The sequence below is a fragment of the Petaurus breviceps genome, unplaced genomic scaffold (genome assembly GCF_028583685.1).
Source record: "Petaurus breviceps papuanus isolate PSGF00001 unplaced genomic scaffold, PetGlider_PUasm1.0 90925, whole genome shotgun sequence".
Classification (NCBI taxonomy): domain Eukaryota; kingdom Metazoa; phylum Chordata; class Mammalia; order Diprotodontia; family Petauridae; genus Petaurus; species Petaurus breviceps.
Genome location: NW_027187380.1, coordinates 7,786,855 through 7,792,854, shown reverse-complemented (window position 1 = coordinate 7,792,854; position 6,000 = coordinate 7,786,855). Strand labels below are relative to the sequence as shown.

The 6,000-nt window shown below is 36.8% G+C and overlaps 2 protein-coding genes across 2 annotated transcripts in view; both read right to left on the bottom strand.

Annotated features, from left to right (window-relative positions):
- The window catches only part of LOC138152763 (EF-hand calcium-binding domain-containing protein 13-like), a 98,045-nt gene that overhangs the window by 25,691 nt on the left and 66,354 nt on the right, over positions 1-6,000 (bottom strand). The window lies entirely within an intron of this gene.
- Positions 1-6,000, bottom strand: part of METTL2A (methyltransferase 2A, tRNA N3-cytidine) — a 393,599-nt gene that overhangs the window by 348,107 nt on the left and 39,492 nt on the right. The gene's annotated exons all lie outside the window — the stretch shown is intronic.

Genomic DNA, 6,000 nt, shown 5'->3' with positions numbered 1-6,000 from the left:
ATATATATATATATATATATATATATATATATATATATATATATATATTGCCTGTTTTTGGAGGGCAATTGGGGTTAACTAACTTGCCCAAGGTTACACAGATAGTTTTTTTGTTTTTTGGGGGGGGGTGTGGGGGTGTGGGTGCTAAGTGTTTGAGGTTGGAACCGAACTCCGGTCTTCCTGACTCCGGGGCCAGCGATTTACTAACTGCGCCACCTAGCCACTCCTAGATTTTATATTTTTAAATAATGTTTTATTTTTATTTGAAAATTTTATTTATTTTTCATTTATTTAATCTAAATTTTATTTAAAATCTGGCATCATCCTTTTGATTTTTTATGATAGTTCTTTCTGCTTACATTGTTGTAATCATTGTGTATATTGTTTTCTTGGTTCTCCTTACTTCACTCTGCATGAGAACATGTGTAACTTTCCATGCTTCTCTCAGTTCATCATATCCATCATTTCATAGAGCATAGTAATGTTCCATTATATTCATACACATGGACTATATCACAAAGCCAAATTTATGGACATCTATTTTGTTTCCAATTCTTTATTATCACAAAAAGTGCTGTTATAAATATTGTGTAGAGGAAAACTTTGTTCTCCTTGGAGCATAATCCTAGTAATGGAATCTATGGGTCAAATGGAATGGATATGTTGGTCATTTTATTTGCACAATGCCAAAATAGTTTTCCAAAATGCACAGTACCATTGACATGCACTAATGTAGTTGTTTAGTCACAAATCCTTTCACAATGATTATCCCTATCTTTTATTATCATTATCATCACTTGTAGTGTGTCAGGCAAAACTCAGGATGGTTTTGATTTGCATTTCTCTTATTATTAGTAATTTGAAGCATTCTTTCACATGGCTATTAATAGTTTGTTCGTATTATTTGACCATGTATCTGCTGAGGGATGTCTTTGTTTATATTTTTTGGATATAAAACCCTTATCAGAGAAAATTAACCAAAGGATTTCCCCCCCGTTTATTTCCCTTCTTCTTGTAGGTACATTTTGTCTGTGCAGAACCTTTTAAGTTTAAGTAGTCAAAGTTACTTATTCTATCTTTTATAATTGCCTCTTTTCCTTGTTTGGTATAGAATTTTGAGAAGAGAAGTTGGTTAAGAATATATTTTCTACTCACATCTATAAAAAGTATATAATATGTGGCTCTTCTAATTTTTAATAGTATGACCTTTATTACTAAAGTCACATATCATTTAGAATGTACTACTGTAGAATATGGCATAAACATGTGGTCCACAACATTCCTGACTGAGGCCCAAAAGAGACTGAAATGTAAATGGAAAATATTTAACAAAATAAGAAAAAGAACAGTAAAACGCAGATTATGTTAATATGTTATATATGGTCTAGTGGTCCCCACTTCTATTTAAGTTTGACATCAGTATTGTAAGGTGTTGGTCTAAGCCCAATTTCTGTCATACTTACATAAAACATACATGTTTTCTAGTTTTTCAATTTCTATCAACTAGACAGTTCTTTCCTAAGAAATTTATGTTTTTCCAGCTTATCTAACATTAAGTTAAATTCCATTGCTTCTAATTCTACCTTGTTTTGCCTATTTCATTGATCTGCATCTTAATTTTTTTGTTTTTGTTTTTGTCTTTTTGGAGGGAGGAAGGCAGGGAAATTGGGGTTAAGTGACTTTCCCGAGGTCACAAAGCTACTAAGTGTTAAGTAAGTGTCTGAGGCCAGATTTGAACTCTGGTCCTCCTGACTCCAGGGCCGGTACTCTATTCACTGTGCCACCTCGCTGACCCCCATCTTGATTATTTTTAACAATACAGATGTTTTTTTGATGCCTGTTGCTTTACAAAATAATTTGACCTTTGGAAGTCCTATTCCCCCCTTATGTTTCTTTTCATTACTTACCTTGACATTTGAGTATTTTCATTTTCTGAATAATTTTTTTTCAAGTTCTATAAAGTATCCCTTTGGCAACTTATTTGGTACAGTTATTAAAACTGTAAATTAATATTGGTTGTATTGCCATTTTTATTATGTTAGCATGTCATAAACACTAAATACTTCTCTAACCATTTAAATTGTTCTTTATTTCTTTAAGGAACACTTTATAATTGAATCCATATAAGACTTTTTTGTGCTTTGGTAGATTGATCCTCAGATACTTTATGTATCTTGTGGTTTTTTTAAATGAGACTTCTTTTCTATTATTACTTCAGGAATTTTGTTATATAGCACTGCTATTGATTTTTGAGAGTTTATTTTGTAGCCTACAACTTTGTTGAAACTATTCATTGGCTCAACTAAGTATCTTTGCTGAGTCCCCATAGTTTTCCAATGATCATATCATCTGCAAATAGGGATAGTTTTACCTCCTCTTTGATTTTTTATGCTTCTCTTTGTCTTGTCTTATTGCTCTTTCTAGCATTTCCAGAACAGTAGTGGAAAGTGTGAGAAGCCTTGCTTTTACTTCTGTATTTTTACTGGTAAAAGTCGTTGTGTATCCTTGTTGTATATGATGTTTGCTTTTGGTTTTAGATATATACTCCTTGTGATATTAAAAAAGACCACTCTTTGCTTATGCTTTGGAGATTTTTTTTTTAATGTATAAATGAGTGTTGTACTTTGTCAAAGGCTTTTTCATATCTATTGGCATACTATTGAGATAATTGTGTGGTTTTGGACTTTTTCTTTTTAAAATAATTATTTTGATTATTATCCTAATGATGAACCATCCTTGTATCCCTGGCATAAGGGATACATGCTGTTCATGATGAATGATTTCCTGGATGAATCATTGCAGTCTATTTGAATAGGATTTTATTTAAAATTTCAAAATTAATATTCATTAATGATATTGGTTTATAGTTCTCTTCCTGTGTTATATCCTTTAGCTTAGGTAAAAATACTACTATTTGTCTTTTAAAATTAATCTGTTAGTGTGTTTTCTCAAATTTTGACAATAATTTGTATTGCACAGGTACTCATTATGCATTAAAAGTTTGATAGAATTTTCCTGGTAACTCCTTAGAACAAGGAGGTAGGTTTATCCCCCCTGTGGTAGTTCCTTTATAGCTAGTTCTTTTTCCTTTTCTGACATTGGGTTATTTAAGATCTTGATTTGGTTTTCTCTTGGTTTGGGTATTTTTTATTTCTCAAATATTCTCTTTCTTTTGTGTTTTAGTTTTGTTAGTAAATCACTGTATATAACAGGTTCTGCTTCTTAAAAAAATTCTGCTGGTTTTGGACTGATTCTGATAGGGTGCTTGGGATCTATGTTTGTAATATCAGTCTGTAATATTAGCTTGTAACATCAGTTTGCAAAATCAATTTGTAAAACCAGTCTGTAAAATCACACTTCCCCCTCCCCAGCCTCAGAGCATTAACTCTGCCCCTTCCCCCTGCCAGCACACTGCCCAGCAACAACTCATGAATGGTTTACTTCTGCTTGGAACAATAACAAGCTACACCTATGAATCTTTCACTAAACCATCTTTAAACATTTTAGCTTAGGCAAATGTTATCTCCCCTTAGTAAAGTGGCCAGCTGCCTCTATGAGTCCTTCAATGCCCTATCTATAGGTTAACTCCTTAGCCAATTATACACATACTGAGTCTCCATTAGCCTTGGTTCCCAACATCTATCTTGTCAAACATGACACTAATGGGTGTCAGACTAGGCACTTTTCAGTCAGCCCTGCATGCTAGCTGACTTAGTGAAGTTTCAAGCCTAAAACCACACCTCCAGGTAGCCCCACCTTGGGCTATTTCCCAGTGAATTATGGGCAATACGCCTGTGCAGTTGACATTAAAAGTGCATGTTCCTTTAAGCACTGACCACTCCTTAACTCCTCCCTAATCCCACCCTTACTCACCTAGTTAGCATAATTGACATCTGATTTATTGTCTTGACTCCTTAAAAACTATGCCTATGACTTCTTTAAGTTTGCAGGTTCTGTAAGAACTCTTGCCTACTGCACAGCATAACAATAAACTTGCAGGTCCCCTAAGGACCCTTGCCTGCTGTAAAGTGTAACAATAAACTTTTACAATCCTGACTCCAAGTCTGCTTGGGCCTACTGAATTCTTTACAGACTGAATCTCAGGGATTCTGGTCATTGATAAGGATCAGAGTTCCTGTATAACTTATTGCCTTCCCCCCTATCAATTCCACCTTTTTTCTTGACTGAGGCTGGGTTTTTAAATTCTATATAAGTGGAATGTAAGCCTTGGCAGTTCAAGGATAGCTTCAATGAAGTCACCACAGTTGACATTGTTGTTGATCCTTTGTTCTCAAAGAGGACCAATCACATTATGAGCATGATGTCTTGACTTGTGTGTGAATTGGATTGCAGTGAGGCAGAGCTGCACAAAGCTATCACCCTCACTATCTCCTCCAGAGTCATTTAAGTCCAGTGGCAAGACAACTGGTGATGGCCTATGGTGAGTGATATTGGCTTTTTAAATTAAGGCCTTTGCCAGGTTTTTGGTTTGCCTGAAGCCATGCCCATCCAGTGACTATTTCTCCCTAGTAGTATGAAAGTCCTTAAGGGTAGCAACTGGTTTTGCTTGGGTTAGTGCCTAGCACTAGGTGAGGTTGTGGTTCTGAATAAGTCCTCCATGATTTGGGGAGCCAACAGAGGAGAGGACAGGTGTTGCACATATTTTTGAATGGAACTGGATTCACACTCAGGGATCTGCACGTTTAACTTTGGGCTGATATACCCTGGGGGCCAGGACCAGGACGGGCTCTTGGCCCCTTTGTAGAAGCAAGCACATCTGTGGGCTAACAATTAAGTTTCAGCTTTGGCTCCTAAGGAGCAGCTATAAAACAGTGAATTGATTTCCTACATCAGAAAAACTGGTGATGGTCATTTGATTATGGTCCACTAGCTAGAGGAGTAAGACCATCTATTGAGAGCCCCATGTTTCTTCAAATTTCTTGGGTGGTTAGTCCATAAACTAAAGCTAACTAAACTGTGGCTCATCTAACAGGGAACTTGATCTTCTGTGTCAGAAAGAACTTCCCTACTTCCAGTTTCCCTTGAAATGGAGGTGCCAGTCAATCAAAAAACATCTATTAAGCACTTACTATATGCCTGACACTGCAAAGTACTGAGTAGTATAAAGAAAGCCAAAAACACTGTCTCTGCCCTTAAGGAGGCTGCATTCTAATGGGGGGTGTTGTTGCTGTTGTTGTTGTTCAGGCATATCTAACTCTTTATGACCCCCATTTAGGGTTTCCTTAGTAAATATATGGCAAAGGTTTGCCATTTTCTTCTCCAGTTCATTTTTTTGTGTTCTTTTTGGAGGGGGAAAGACAGGGCAATTGGGGTTAAGTGACTTGCCTAAGGTCACACAGCTAGTAAGTGTTAAGTGTTTGATTCCAGATTTGAACTCAGGTCCTTCTGTCTCCAGGGCCAGTGCTCTATTCACTGAGCCACCTAGCTGTCCCCAATTCATTTTACGGATGAGGAAAGTGAGGCCAAAAGGGTTAAGTGACTTGCCCAGGGTCACACAGCTAGTAAGTATCTGAGGCCAGATTTGAACTCAGAAAGCCTGACTCCAGGCTGGACATTCTGTGCACTATGGTGCCACCCTGGAATGTGGTGGGATGGAACAACATGTAAACAACTGGGTACATACAAGATATATACAGAGTGGATGGAAGATAATCTCAAGGGGGAGGGAAATAGCAGTAAGAGGACCTGGAAAGGATTCTTGCAAAAAGTGGGATTTGAACTTAGTTTTGAAGGAAGCCAGGGAAGGTAGAAAGTGGAGGTAAAGAAAGAGAACATTCCAGGTTTGGGGGACAGCTAATTCAAAGACATTGTGTTGGGAGACATAGTGTTGTGTAGAATGAACAAATGAACCAGTTGTAGAATGCATGAGGGGGAGTAAAATATAAAAAGCCTGGAAAGGCAGGAAAGGGCCAAACTCTGAAGTGCTTTAAAGTCCAGAAGACTATACATGATCTTGGAGGTAATAGGGATTCACTGAAA